This window comes from Tamandua tetradactyla, chromosome 12, assembly GCF_023851605.1.
Source record: "Tamandua tetradactyla isolate mTamTet1 chromosome 12, mTamTet1.pri, whole genome shotgun sequence".
NCBI lineage: Eukaryota > Metazoa > Chordata > Mammalia > Pilosa > Myrmecophagidae > Tamandua > Tamandua tetradactyla.
This window is the reverse complement of record NC_135338.1, coordinates 23910966-23926504: the sequence shown is the minus strand read 5'-3', so window position 1 is coordinate 23926504 and position 15539 is coordinate 23910966. Positions and strand designations below refer to the sequence as shown.

General features: G+C 37.4%; 1 protein-coding gene across 21 annotated transcripts in view; it reads right to left on the bottom strand.

Annotated features, from left to right (window-relative positions):
* GPHN (gephyrin) overlaps positions 1-15539 on the bottom strand; it is a 750954-nt gene that overhangs the window by 673504 nt on the left and 61911 nt on the right. For 4 of the 21 annotated variants that reach the window (XM_077122754.1, XM_077122757.1, XM_077122755.1 and 1 more), the window contains one exon: positions 1156-1191. The exons of the other annotated variants lie outside the window; for them this stretch is intronic. The gene's annotated coding sequence lies outside the window, so the exon portion shown is untranslated. The remainder of the gene's footprint in view (positions 1-1155; positions 1192-15539) is intronic. 21 annotated transcript variants of the gene reach the window in all.

Sequence of the window (15539 nt, the reverse complement as noted above, 5' to 3'; positions counted from 1 at the left end):
CTATCTTCCTTAAATATTTCCCTTAAAATCACCACAGTGCTGCCAATATAACCAAAGACAAATTCCTAAAAATAAGAGATAATTTACATAAGCAGTCATTCTAATGATGCATGCCAAATGTCTCAGTTACTATCCACTTAAATCAGCAATGACATCTTATTTGAAAGTGATAATTACAAGTATTTTTGCATTAAACCATCATGTTATCATTATATTCTCAGCAAAGCCTGGGAAAGCATTTAAATATTTTAGTACTCATTAAATATTATTAGTCATTTTTTTAAATTGGGATTTATAACAAATGCTTGAAGTAGAAGTCTTTGTACATTTTAGTACCCAAAGATACCAAGACAGCTGTCACGAAGGAACACAAATTTAAAATGGTAACAAAATAAAATGTACATCAGTATAAAGTATGTCTGTAAATCCTCAATAAATTCAGTATTAAGTGTTCAATATATTTAAAATAAAACTATATAAAGAGAACTTTTTAAACTAGCTTGTATATGTAGGCATATATAATTATGGAACAAAAAGTTCTGGCTCTACAGCTTATACTAATTTCTTCAAAATCAGCTGAAAATTTGAAAATTAACTAGCTTCATTCCAATTTATAGATTAGAATGTGTACCTAAAAAAGAATTATCTAAAGGAATTATTTAGATAGTTTCAATTTTTCTCTCAATTTCCAAAACCAGAGTTTTTTACAATCCCTTCATGTAAGAAAAGCTGACTTCAAGGATATTTACAATTAAGATGGCACAGTGAGTTTACACTTAGACTCACCCTGCCTGCTCCAAACCCAAGTTAATGATGGGGGGAAAAAGTAGAGGAAAAAAGAATATTTAGCTTTACTTAAAAAGCTATACAAATCAATTTTAAAATGGGCGAATGACTTAGACATTTCACCAGATAGGCTATACAGATGGCAAATAAGCACATGTAAAGATGTTCAACATCATTGGCCAGTAAAGAAATGCAAACCGCAGTGAGTACATACCTATGAGAATAGTTAAAATTAAAAATACTGAAAATAAAAAGTGCTAGCAAGGACTGAGCAACTATAACTCTCATATATTGTTGGTGGGAATGCAAAATGGTATAGCCACTCAGGAAAACAATTTGGCAGTTTCTTAAAAAGTTAAACATACTTACCATAGGACCCAGCAATCCCACTCCTAGGTATTTACCCTAGAGAAATGAAAACGTATGTTCACACAAAAACTTGCAAATGAATGTTTACAGAAGCTCTATTCATAATTGCAAAAAAGAAAATGAAAAGTACCCAAATATCCTTCAACTGGTAAATACAATAGAATACTACTCAGTAGTAAAAGGAATTACCTATACTTGGATGAATCTCAAAGACATTATTGCTGAATGAAAAAAGGCCAATCTCAAAATACTATATATTATATGCTTCCATTTATATGATATTCTCAAAAACACACAAAAAAAATCATGGCAAAGAACAGATTAATAGCTGCTAGAAGTTAGGGATGGTGGGGGCAGGATAAAGCTGTGAAAACAAAGGGATAGCAGAAGGGAAGATTCTGGAGGTGATGGATTGTTTTGTATCCTGATTGTGGTTGTGATTACATGGTTTTAAAATTATTATTTATATGTATGTTAAAAATTCATGGAACTATACCAAAAAAGTCTATTTTATTCAATGTTTATTTAAAAAATAAAAATACACACCCATATACACCTCTGTGGTCCAAAAATAAAACAGAAATGGAAAGTGATGAATAAAGCTAAAGCAACAAACCTGCTGAGCTCCTTTGTACAGAAGCAAAAGAGTGACAGTCAGCACCTGTAGAGAAAGGGGACCCAGATGTTCTCCAGTTCTACTTATACCTCAAACCACTGCCACACTACTACCAATCCAAGCCTCTGGAAAGAAGGCTGGGGATGAAGGGCAAAATAAAACTATCAAACCACTACTTGAACTAAGGCTTAAAAGGAAATGCAGAGAAGGAGTCCAAAAACCTGCAAATAATTCCCCCAAGTCACTGACTTACTCCTAAACCATATGTGTACAGGGCAAAAACTCTAAGAACACCAACAAAAAATGGGAGGTGGAAGTTAAAGATCTGAACAGAGATTTCAGTAGCCACATAGTGTTGAAGAAACAGAGATGGCAATTTAAGCCCTGTCAAGTTGGAAGGACCTTGATAAAACACCCTGGACTCTAAACTGAGACACAAAAGTACCTGGGCCTAAGAGTACTATGGGCTCCTGCCCAAAACAAGAGCAAACTGAAACAGGTAAAACCCAACAAAGGACAAAACTAATCCTCAACAGGATCAAGATGATTCACAAAACAAAACAGACATATAAATAACTGACATCAAAATATCACTATTGGTTTTTCTTTAAGTACAAAAATTCAAATGCTAGTTTGTGTGATTTAAAACAACTAATTCAGTTGAATCCAGTTAAAATCTCATAGTACTTCTATATTCATATAAGTCATTGCTCTGACCTCTCTACCAACCAGCTTCCATACCTCCATCCTCTTTCTTTCCTGCTTCCTTATGACTTCAGATGGCACAAAATTCAACTTAACATAAACTAACTCAACCTCAGCTCCACTGCTAAGTCATCCACTCTCCTAATTCCAACCAAATTGAATATATATATATATACATACAAGAAGACAAATTGTTGGCCAGCCTATGGATTTGGTCTTCTCTTGAATCAGGTGCCCCTTCTTAAGTACAAAAAATGGCTATGGTTGAAAACAATGGTAATAAAAGAAATGCAGTGCAGACCTGCCTGAGCATACCTCTTTGTCAGGAACCAAGACTAGAGAAGCTATTTTTCTTAAAAGGATATGTGGGTAAAAAGGCAATGTACAATATCTCTAAAACACCAGACCTCCAGATAATCAGACTATTCAGTCTAGGCTTAAAGACCAACAAAGCTTCAAATATAACCCTTATGCTCGGCAACCTAAATCATTAATATGTACTATGACCAACAACAACATGAATAATACTATGTTATATGGAAAATCATTGTATAAAACAAGTAATATGCAATCTAGCTGAATAATATTCATATACATGAAACTCAAATAATATATAATACAAGGTAGAAGGTGATTAAATAGAAGTGCAGATAAAACCAAATATAAAGGGCTCATGATAATTTTAGTTATTCACCACATAGAAATGCTTTAGTTGTCACCTGTTCATTACCAAACAAATTCAAGTTCATGTAAGGAAACTAAGGAAAATACCAAATATTAAGACAAACATGAAATTTGGGGATACTCAGTTCTATTTCAGAGGATTTTGTTTGTGCTTACCCCTAAACTTTACAACGATGACCTATTTGGTAGTACAGTTAGTATCAAATTGAAACTCATTTCTATGTGACTCTTACAAAAGAAAGATTCCTTAAAAGGGGGGGGGGGCAGTTATAGGATATAACATTTCTTAACTCATTCAACTAATATTAAGCCATCTACCAGATACTGTGATAGGTGCTAAAGAAATAGAGTATAAAACAATATAGACACTTGCAAATAGGTACTACATTCCCCTATCAATAAGTACTTATGGATCATGTATCAATACAGGAAAGTATAAGGAAATTATTACTCAATAATATTACAGAACTTAACATAATATAGGCAAATGTGTGTGCATAAATAAATTTGAATGTTATATATATTTGATATAATATACCATATGTGTGAAATACCATTCTATGTAATCTACCATATGTTCAGAATCTGCCACAGAGATTTTACTCTGTGACATAATAAAGAAATATTAGGTGTTTATGCCACTATTTTTTTTTTTCTGTTTTAAGCTAGTGACTTGTTCATTCTTCCAATTCTGAACCCACGTTTATTCTAATATTCTAAAGCTATACATTAATATTATCTGTCACATATTGGTGGGAATGAATGAAACCTTGACATTGTAACATTCTTGCCATAACCATCTACACTAGAAACATCTACTGCCTATCCTTTCAACTAAATATGCATGGAAACCTAGTGTACACATATTAACAGAACAAAAATGAGGCAGTTAGGATCATTTCTAAAGTTTGATCAAGAGCTAAGTCAATGATTTCCTAAATATATCATTGACATTCTACTAGCAAACACAGGTGAAATCCAATCTACTCTGCCCTGTACCCAATTTAAGACTTCATTAAGGCCATATTTCCATTTGTTGCTCTGACAATTCTATAGAACATTACCTTAGTCTTATTTTTGTTCCATTGCTACCCTTGATCACACACCTATCTGACATAAACAATAAGTCTATGTTTATGTTTGTGGTGTTCAAACATAAAAGCCCAAAAGTTTGAGAAAAACAAAAAAATTCCAAAATATAACTTTCACATAAATGCCAAATATATTTAATATGTACTAAATAATATCTAGTACCGCTTCATAATCAAGATGAAATTAAACAAAAAGAAGGTGAAGAAGCCAAAGAACCATTACACATTAAAAATTATTAATTTAGATTAACTCAGAAACTAATAAAAGGGAAACCACTTTTAAAAATGGAAACTCTAGAATTTAAAAGTACAATAATTGAAAATTTAGACTTTACTGGAGAGGTTTAACATCTACACTACAGATGGCAGAAACTGAAGTTGAAACCCAGTCAAAATTATACAATCTGACACTGGAAAAGAGGACCAAAAATAAAATGAGCAAAACTTCAGGGAGCTATGGAACATTATCAGATTATCTTAAATATGCATAACTGAGGTCCCAGAAGAGAAAAGAATGAGAACAGTTGTTAAGTGCATTTCTAGATTTCTAGATTCTGAGGCAGTGACCTATACATGAAACAGCTGGCATTTCCCTGGAACTTTGAGTAACTCTCTGACACCTAAGACTCAGAAATGGAGTGCTGCAGCCCTGAAAGATAGCATAGCTATATACAGAACAGTAAAATAACCAAAAATGAGATCAGACTTCAGTTAGATATAAAAACTGGATGGGACTAGGGTAAATCAGAATATAGGGTAAAAGATGGTAGTATATATACTTTAGACCTTCACTTACTATATGAGATCAAAGGCAGAGAGGTTTATTGCATCTAGAACCTAAATTTTCTTTAACACATAATCTAAATCAACCTGTCCAGATGAATCATTTAAACAACCCAAACTCCTGGAGTCCAGAATGGGAACGTGCCCACACAATTCTGTATAGCTAATGTAATGCCAGGATACATCTCAGATTATGTAGGGCTGACAATTAAAAAGTATTGGTAGAATCCCTCGTGGGTCCAAAGGAAAAAAGCATATATGGAACTATTAAACATTCCCATTTGGGAAACCCCAGGTACCATCTCAACCATTGGGATCTCATAAGAAAATAGGCAAAGCCCCTGATTTTGAGCTTGCCCTTATGAAACTTATTTCTGTAGTGGAGAAGTTAAGACTACCTATAAGAAGGCCTAGGACCTATAAGAAGGCCTAAGAGTTGATTGCAGGAAACCTCTTTTGTTGCTCAGATGTGGCCTCTCTAAGTCCAACTCTGCAAGGAAAATCATTACCCTCTTCCCCACATGGGACATGACATTCAAAGGTGAAAGTCTCCCTGACAAAGGGGGGTGTGACTCCCAAGGACGAGTGTGGCCCTGGCACCATAGGACCGACAATGCCTTCCTGACCAAAAGGGGGAAAAGAAGAAAATATGGCTCAGTGGCTGAGAGAGATCAAATAGAATCAAGAGGCTATTTTGCAGGCTACTCTTATGCAATCTTTCTTTAGATAGTGCTAACTGCAATGGTTTGCTAAACCTCAACCAACATCACTCCTGTTAACTCTTAAGAATACCTAGTGCTCGGGCGGGCCACAGTGGCTCAGTGGCAGAGTTCTCACCTGCCATGCCAGAGATCCGGGTTTGATTCCCTGTGCCTGCCCATGCAAAAAAAAAAAAAAAAAAAAAAAAGAATACCTAGTGCTCGAACTGAGACCATATAAAAGTTTCATGCACTAAGTTTGCTTTCCTGGAACCTATAATTTTAGAGGGTTCCTAGGCCACATCAATCCTATAACCCAGAGAGACCAGCTTCTCCAAGATTATCAACTAATTACATTCCCCTATCTTTTAGTGTTGATACCCCCTTTCGGGAGAAAAAGTCAGAATGGGTATTACCTAAAGATCCCTATAGATTGGGAGAAGGATCAAAGGAGAGGGGAGAGTTATAATAGAGAAAATAAGATTTAATAAATGAGTATAACTGCTAAATCACTGTATTGATATATCTTCTAGCCTCCAGTGTTCTGAAGCAGCTAGAAAGAAAAATCTGAAATAGTGGAACGGTAACCCATACCAAACTCTGAAATCTTATCTGTAACTTCTTATTGAAGTGTACTTTGAACATCATTGGTTTTTCTTTCTTTGCTTTGTATATATTTCACGACAAAAAAGTTTAAAGAAAAGTCACACATATCTCTCCCTCAAATTAGGGATGTATATAATCTCTCTCTCCTGCTCATTCAGAAATTATCCCTTTCTCCATTAATTATTCACTTATTTTCATATTTACTAATTTTCTTCAAATTCACCCATCCCTCTTTTTCTTATGTGCTTCTGGTAGTATCTTCCTAGGCGCTTGATACAATTGTAATCTCATGTGCCTCTACTCAGTCATTTCATTTCCATAACTCCAGTCCAGTCTCCATCAATGCAGTATGCCACCCTATGATGGAATAATAACACCAAAAAATGTAACATTTTGATAGCACTTTTACATTCATTATCTCTATTTAAGTCTACCACCCTGTGAAGTGTTATCAGGCACAGAAAAATGTGATTTGACCTCTTACATACAGAGCCAAGAAATGAACCCAGGATAAATTCCTCAAAATACTGCTGTTGTTGTTTTATATTATTCCTCAATGTTTCCTTTTTTTAGTCAAATGAGCATGAAATTAATTATCAAGTTGACCTAAGGGAAAGAGAAGAATCAAGAAAGTTTCCTAATAGAAAAATGTAGTAGCCATTAATTGAGCTGACAAATACTGGGGGAAGCTTTGGGGCAGGGAATTTATTTGGGACATATTAAAATATAAGATGTCAATTAGATACCACATGGTAATGTCAAGTAAGCAGTTATATATATGAGTCAGAATTCAGAAGAGGGACACTAAGTGGGGGTATAAATTTGGGTGTTGCCAGCACATAGATGGTAATTACAATCATGATCATCAAGGGAGTAACTGTATAAAGAGGATCAAGGACAGACATTCTAACTTTTAAAGACTGGAGAGAGGAAAAGCATAAGTAAGGCAGGAAAAAAACATTTTTAAGGGTAATATCCCGGAAGTCAAGTGAAGATAGTATATTATGGAGAGGGAACGACCTACTGTATTAAATACTGCTAGAAAGTCAAGAAAGACGAGTATTAAGAAATCAGTTGGACATTTAGCAATATGAAGATTGGTAGTGACCTCTGCAAGAGTACTTGCAATGAAGAAACTTTCTGCAAGGTTCCGGGACAAGATGGCAGCTTAGTAATGTGCGCGTTTTAGTTCGTCGTCCAGAACAACTAGTAAATAACCAGAAACAATACAGAACAGCTCCTGGGGCCACGTCAGTGACTGGACACACAGCGTACCCCAGTCTGGACCAGCTCGACCAGCTGTGACCCCCCCAGAAACGTGAGTTCCCCAAGCCATGGCGGCTGGTGCCCCTCCCCCAGAGGCTGCTTCCCAGAGGGGAAAGGAAAGAGACTTTACCAGCAGCAGGGGCTGAGCCCAACCAAATGCCAATTGTGGAATTAATTAACAAATCCTGACTACTGAAAATAGGCCCCCAGCTCAAGTGAACCTGGTCAAAGCAGAGGTCGCCCATTTTTGCCCCGGTGCCAAGGAGGCAGGGCTGATGGAAAAAGGGGAAAAAAAAAAAAAGGAAACAGAGGTTTTTGTGGCTATGTTTCTACAAAGGCTTGACTACCTTTGGATACAGCAGCAGGGCTCCTCAGGCTGCAACTGACCCAGGCATAGGCAGAAACAAACTCATTTTGAGGGCTTGTCTGGAACCTGTGCCTTCCCCAGGGGAGGGGTGAAGCCCAACTCAGGTGGAATCCCTCGCTCAAGGAATTCAGACACCAGGGCTTGGTAATTTGAAGCCATTAAAACCACCCTACAACCTCTCCTCTGTCTCCACCACACCCCAGCCAAAGTTAAAGGTACCACATCATCTATGCTGGTGGGACCCAGAGGCAGACAAGCGTCACATACTGGGGAGAATAAGAAAAACAGAGCCCAGAGACGTCACAGGAAAGTCTGTCAACCTGCTGGGTCTCATCCTCAGTGAAAACCGATGCAGGTGACTCTTTTCTCCTGATAGGAGGCCAGTTTGGTCTGGGAAAATGAAGCTAGGGTCTATAATACCTATGTAGACCCTCCTCAGGGTGAGGGGGGAAAGGCACCACACAAGCAGGGCAAGAAACAAGAAAACAAGAACCGAAAATTTCTCCTCTGTTAAACAAAACCTAAGTTAGAGGTCCAGAAAAAGTTGAACTGACTGTCAAAGAACAGAGAGACAACAAACTCATCCAGCAAGAAATCCCTAGGTAAAAGTGAAAGCAATCTCCAGAATAAACTAATTAAGGTAATTAAATGCCTAGATGCCAGCAAAAAATAACAAATCATACTAGGAAAATTGAAGATATGGCCCAGTCAAAGGAACAAACCAACAATTCAAATGAAATCCAGGAGCTGAAACATTTAATTCAGAATATACGAACAGACATGGAAAACCTCATCAAAACTCAAATCAATGAATTGAGGGAGGATATAAAGAAGGAAAGGAAAGAACAAAAAGAAGAAACTGAAAGTCTAAAAAAACAAATCACAGAACTTATGGGAATGAAAGGCACGGCAGAAGAGATGAAAAAAACAATGGAAACCTACAATGAAAGATTTCGAGAAGCAGGACATAGGATTAGTGAACTGGAGGACAGAACACCTGAAATCCAACATAAAAAAGAAAATATAGGGAAAAAATGGAAAAATATAAGCAGGGACACAGGGAATTGAAGGACAATATGAAGCACATGAATATACGTGTTGTGGGCATCCCAGAAGGAGAAGAGAAGGGAAAAGGAGGAGAAAAACTAATGGAGGAAATTATCACTGAAAATTTCCCAACTCTTATGAAGGACTTAAAATTACAGATCCAAGAAGTGCAGCATACCCCAAAGAGAACACATCCAAACAAACGTACTCCAAAGCCTTTACTAATCAGAATGTCAGAGGTCAAAGAGAAAGAGAGAATGTTGAAAGCAGCAAGAGAAAAGCAATGCATCACATACAAGGGAAGCCCAATAATACTATGTGCAGATTTCTCAACAGAAACCATGGAAGCAAGAAGACAGTAGGATGATATATTTAAATTATTAAAAGAGAAAAAGTGCCAACCAAGAATTCTATATCCAGCAAAATTGTCCTTCAAAGATGAGGGGGAAATTAAAACATTTTCAGACAAAAAATCAGTGAGAGAATTCATGACCAAGAGACCAGCTCTGCAAGAAATACTAAAGGGAGCACTAGAGACAGATACGAAGGCAGAAGAAAGATGTGTGGAGAAGAGTGTAGAAAGGAAGACCATGAGTAAAGGTAAAAAGAAGGAAAATTAGAAGGACATATAAAAGGCAAAATGGTAGAGGAGGGTACTGCCCGGGCAGTAATAACACTGATGTTGACGGATTAAGCTTCCCAATCAGGTGACATGGACTGGCAGAATGGATCATGGGACGGGACCCATCTATATGCTGTCTCTACTCAAAGGACATGAGGGCAAGGACACAAATGGACATTTGCACACCAATGTTTATAGCAGCATTATTTACAATTACCAACAGATGGAAACAGTCAAAATATCCATCAACAGACAGGTGGCTAAACAAACTGTGGTATATACATACAATGGAATATTATGCAGCTGTAAGACAGAATAAAAGCTGTAAGACATTATGCTGAGTGAGATTAGCCAGAAACAAAAGGACAAATACTGTATAGTCTCACTGATATGAACTGACACTAGTGAATAAACTTAGAGAATTTCGTTGGTAACAGAGATCATACGAGATAAAAATAGGGTAAGATATTGGGTAATTGGAGCTGAAGGAATACAGATTGTGCAACAGGACTGAATGTAAAAACTCAGAAATGGAGAGCACAATACTACCTAATTGTAATACAATTATGTTAAAACACTGAATGAAGCTGAATGTGAGAATGATAGAGGGAGAAGGGATGGGGGCACAAATGAAACCAGAAAGAAAGATTGAGATGGTATAATCTAGGACTGCCTAGAGTGTATAATGACAGTGACTAAATGTACAAATTTAAAAAATGTTTTTGCATGAGGAAGAACAAAGGAATGTTATTATCGCAGGGTGCTCAAAACAGATGGTAATTAATATTTTAAAATTTCAACTTTTGTGTGAGACTAAATCAAAAAATGTTTATTTGGTACAAAATTATATTTTGACTAGTGCATTTCTACTTATGTAGATAGCTTGGTTAAACAACATAAGTACATGGAACCTTGGGTAGGACATTAGATTTTGTTGGTTTGTCCAGAGTGATGCCCCAACGAATCCCACAGTGATTTGATTAGTGAGTGGAAAAGTATTTGCAAAGTCCCCTTTGGGGAATGGTGAGAATGGGGGAAAATTCAACCTCCCAAGTTGAACTCTTGATATACTCACAAGCAGTGTGGACAACCAAAGCTATAGGCTGAGCCCCCAGTCTTGGGGTTTTTTCATATGAAACTTAACCCCACAAAGGATAGGTCAAGCCTACTTAAAATTAGGCCTAAGAGTCACCCCCAAGAGAACCTCTTTTGTTGCTCAGATGTGGCCTCTCTCTCCAGCCAACACAACAAGCAAACTCACCACCCTCCCCTTGTCTACGTGGGACATGACTCCCAGGGGTGTGGACCTTCCTGGCAATGTGGGACAGAAATCCGAGAATGAGCTGGGACTCAGCATCAAGGGATTGAGAAAAACCCTAGAATAAGCTGAGACCCAGCATCAAGGGATAGAGAAAATCCTCTTGACCAAAAGGGGGAAGAGTGAAATGAGAAAAAGTGTCAATGGCCGAGAGATTCCAGAGTCAAGAGGTTATCCTGGAGGTTATTCTTACGCATTAAGTAGAGATCACCTTATTATCCAAGAGGGAATGGAGAGGCAGGAGGGAACTGCCTGAAAACGTAGAGCTGTGTTCCAGTAGCCATGTTTCTTGATGATGATTGTATAATGGTATAGCTTTCACAGTGTGACTGTGTGGTTGTGAAAACCTTGTGTCTGATGCTCCTTTTATCTATCTTGTCAACAGATGAGTAGAACATATGGAATAAAAATAAATAATAAGGGGAACAAATGTTAAAATAAATTTAGTTTGAAATGCTAGTGATCAATGAAAGTAGCAGTAAGGGGTATGGTGTGTATGGTTTTTTTTCTGTTGTCTTTTATTTCTTTTTTCTGAATGGATGCAAATGTTCTAAGAAATGATCATGATGATGAATATGCAACTATGTGATGATATTGTGAATTGCTGATTATATATGTAGAATGGAATGATCACCAAAAAAAAAAGAGTACTTTCAATGAAGTGATAAAGGCAAAAGCTTAACTGTACCAGATTCAAGAGAAAATAAGAAAAATAAAATTGGAGACAAGATAGACAATTCTTTCAAGGAATGTGTTACAAATGGGAAGCAAAATGTTATCCGGTAAGGGTAGAAGAGCGAGCCAAGACTTTTTAAAGATAGTATTTATAAGATGTTATTCTTATGCGATATATATATTTCTTTTTAGTTTCTAGTGTATTTGAAAAGCTATATGTAAATATCTGAAACTACTGCACTGTAATCCAGTATACTGGATTCTTGATGATGATTATATAACAACTACATAGCTTCTACTGTGTGGCCACATGATTGTGAAAACTTTGTGACTGACACTCCCTTTATTCAGTGTTTGGGCAGATGAGTAATAAAATAAAGACTGAAATAAATAACACAGGGGATAAGGGAAATAGGATATTTTAGGTATTCTTTTCTATTTTAATTTTTTAAATTGGGATAATGAAAATGCTCTAAAATTGAGATTATGGTGATGAATGCACAACTTTATGATGATACTGTGAGTCACTGATGATATACTTTAGATGCATTATTCGGTGTATGAATATAGCTCAAAAAATTGTATTTAAAAAAATAGCAGATCTGTTTTGTTATAGCAGTAATCCAGTTGAGAAAACTTATGATATAGGAGTGAAAATGGACAATTGCTGGAGCAAGGTCCTTAAGTAGGTACAAGGAATCTAATGCACAAATGGATGAACTGGCTTTAGGAAGGTAGAAAGTAAAAGGGAGGAAGTCAGAGTATATAGACAGAGATCCTAGTAGGTAGGTGGGATGTGTTAAAGCAAATCTATGCAAGTTGTCTTTGATTACTTAAATTCTTTAGTGAGGTAGGAAGCAAAATCGCCAGTTTTAAGTAAGGTTAGGGAGATGTTATTGAGAACTCTGATAAGAGAAAACATGCAATAAGTTATATAGGAGAATAGAAGAATGATTCATCAAGAAAAATATAGTATGAACGTCAGGTAGTATTAAGGGCTGACTTGATCTTCTGAACAGGAATTTAAAGTAACACTAGTCAGCATGATTTTGCATTTTCTTCAGGACACACACAGCTGCTTCAATGTACCACTGAAATAGAAAGATGGTTTAATTTAACCAAGGCTATAGACAAAGAAGTTGAGGGGTATATTAAGGGGAGTTAAGGACAAATGCCACAGATTATGGAAAACAGAAACTTAAATTACATAAAAGAAAAGCTGAGGGGGGGCAGGGTCAAGATGGCGGCTTAGTAAGGTACGCACGTCTTAGTTCCTCCTCCAGAGCAACTACTAGGTGACCAGAAACAGTGCAGAACAGCGCCCGGGGCCACGGGAGGGAACGGACACACACGCACCCCAGTCTGGACTGGCTAGAGCGCCTACGAGACTCTGTTGCGGTGAGCTCCCTGAGCGGCGCGCGCTTCCCCGGGCCACGGCGGCTGGCGGCCGGCGCCCCTCCCTCTCTCCTTCCCGGACGGGCTGAGAGTCTCGAAGAGGCAAGTTTTCCAAGCTGCGGGAGCCAGTGACCGGTGCCCTTCCCCCACAGGCGGCTTCCCGGTCCAGTGGTGAGTTCCCTGGGTCGTGGCGGCCGGTAACCGGCACCCCTCCCCCACAGGCGGCTGCCCGGAGGGAGAGGAGGGAGTTTGCGAAAGTGACAGGGACTGGGTCCAACCAAACACCAATAGTGGCATTAATAAAGGAGCCACAACATCTTTTGCTGGTGGGACCGGCAGAAAGACAAGCACCACCTACTGGGCAGGATAAAAAAAACAGAGTCTAGAGACTTCACAGGAAAATCTTTCAACCTGCTGGGTCTCACACTCAAGGAAATTTGATTGAATGTCCAGACGCCAGCAAAAAATAACAAATCACACCAGGAAAATTGAAGAAATGGCCCAGTCAAAGGAACAAACCAATAGCTCAAATGAGATACAGGAGCTGAGACAACTAATTCTGAATATACGAACAGAAACGGAAAACCTCTTCAAAAACCAAATCAATAAATTGAGGGAGGACATGAAGAAGGCATGGGATCAACAAAAAGAAGAAATGGAAGTCGGAAAAAACAAATCACAGAACTTATGGGAATGAAAGATACAGTGGAAGAGATGAAAAAAACAATGGAAACGTACAATGGTAGATTTCAAGAGACAGAGGTTAGAATTAGTGAACTGGAGGATGGAACATCTGAAATCAAACAAGAAACAGAAACTATAGGGAAAAGAATGGAAAAATGTGAGCAGGGGCTCAGGGAATTGAATGATAATACTAAGCGCACAAATATGCGTGTTGTGGGTGTCCCAGAAGGAGAAGAGAAGGGAAAAGGAGGAGAAAAACTAATGGAAGAAATTATCACTGAAAATTTCCCAACTCTTATGAAAGACCTAAAATTACAGATCCAAGAAGTGCAGCGCACCCCAAAGAGAATAGACCCAAATAGGCGTTCTCCAAGACACTTACTAGTTAGAATGTCAGAGGTCAAAGAGAAAGAGAGGATCTTGAAAGCAGCGAGAGAAAAACAATCCATCACATACAAGGGAAACCCAATAAGACTATGTGTAGATTTCTCAGCAGAAACCATGGAAGCTAGAAGACAGTGGGATGATATATTTAAATTAATTAAAGAGAAAAACTGCCAACCAAGAATTCTATATCCAGCAAAACTGTCCTTCAAAAATGAGGGAGAAATTAAAACATTTTCAGACAAAAAGTCACTGAGAGAATTTGTGACCAAGAGACCAGCTCTGCAAGAAATACTAAAGGGAGCACTAGAGTCAAATACAAAAAGACAGAAGAGAGAGGTGTGGAGAAGAGTGTAGAAAGAAGGAAAATCAGATATGATATATATAATGCAAAAGGCAAAATGGTACAGGAAAGCATTACCCAAACAGTAATAACACTAAATGTTAATGGACTGAATTCCCCAATCAAAAGACATAGACTGGCAGAATGGATTAAAAAAACAGGATCCTTCCATATGCTGTCTACAGGAAACACATCTTAGACCCAAAGATAAACATAGGTTGAAAGTGAAAGGTTGGGAAAAGATATTTCATGCAAATAACAACCAGAAAAGAGCAGGAGTAGCTATACTAATATCCAACAAAGTAGACTTCAAATGTAAACCAGTTAAAAGAGACAAAGAAGGATACTACCTACTAATAAAAGGAACAATTAAACAAGAAGACATAACAATCATAAATATTTACGCACCGAATCAGAATTCCCCAAAATACGTGAGGAATACACTACAAATACTGAAAAGGGAAATAGACACATATACCATAATAGTTGGAGACTTCAATTCCCCACTCTCGTCAATGGACAGAACATCTAGACAAAGGATCAGTAAAGAAATAGAGAATTTGAATATCACAATAAACGAGCTAGACTTAACAGATATTTATAGGACATTACACCCCACAACAACAGGATACACCTCTTTTCAAGTGCTCATGGATCATTCTCAAAGATAGACCATATGCTGGGTCACAAAGCAAGTCTCAACAAATTTAAAAAGATTGAAATCATACACAACACTTTCTCGGATCATAAAGGAATGAAGTTGGAAATCAATAATAGGCAGAGTGCCAGAAAATTCACAAATACGTGGAGGCTCAACAACACACTTTTAAACAACCTGTGGGTCAAGGAAGAAATTACAAGAGAAATTAGTAAATATCTCGAGGTGAATTAAAATGAAAACACAACATATCAAAACCTATGGGATGCAGCAAAGGAGGAAATTTATTGCCCTAAATGCCTATATCAGAAAAGAAGAAAGGGCAAAAATGCAGAAATTAACTGTCCACTTGGAAGAACTGGAGAAAGAACAGCAAACTAACCCCAAAGCAAGTAAAAGGAAAGAAATACAAAGATTACAGCAGAAATAAATAAAATTGAGA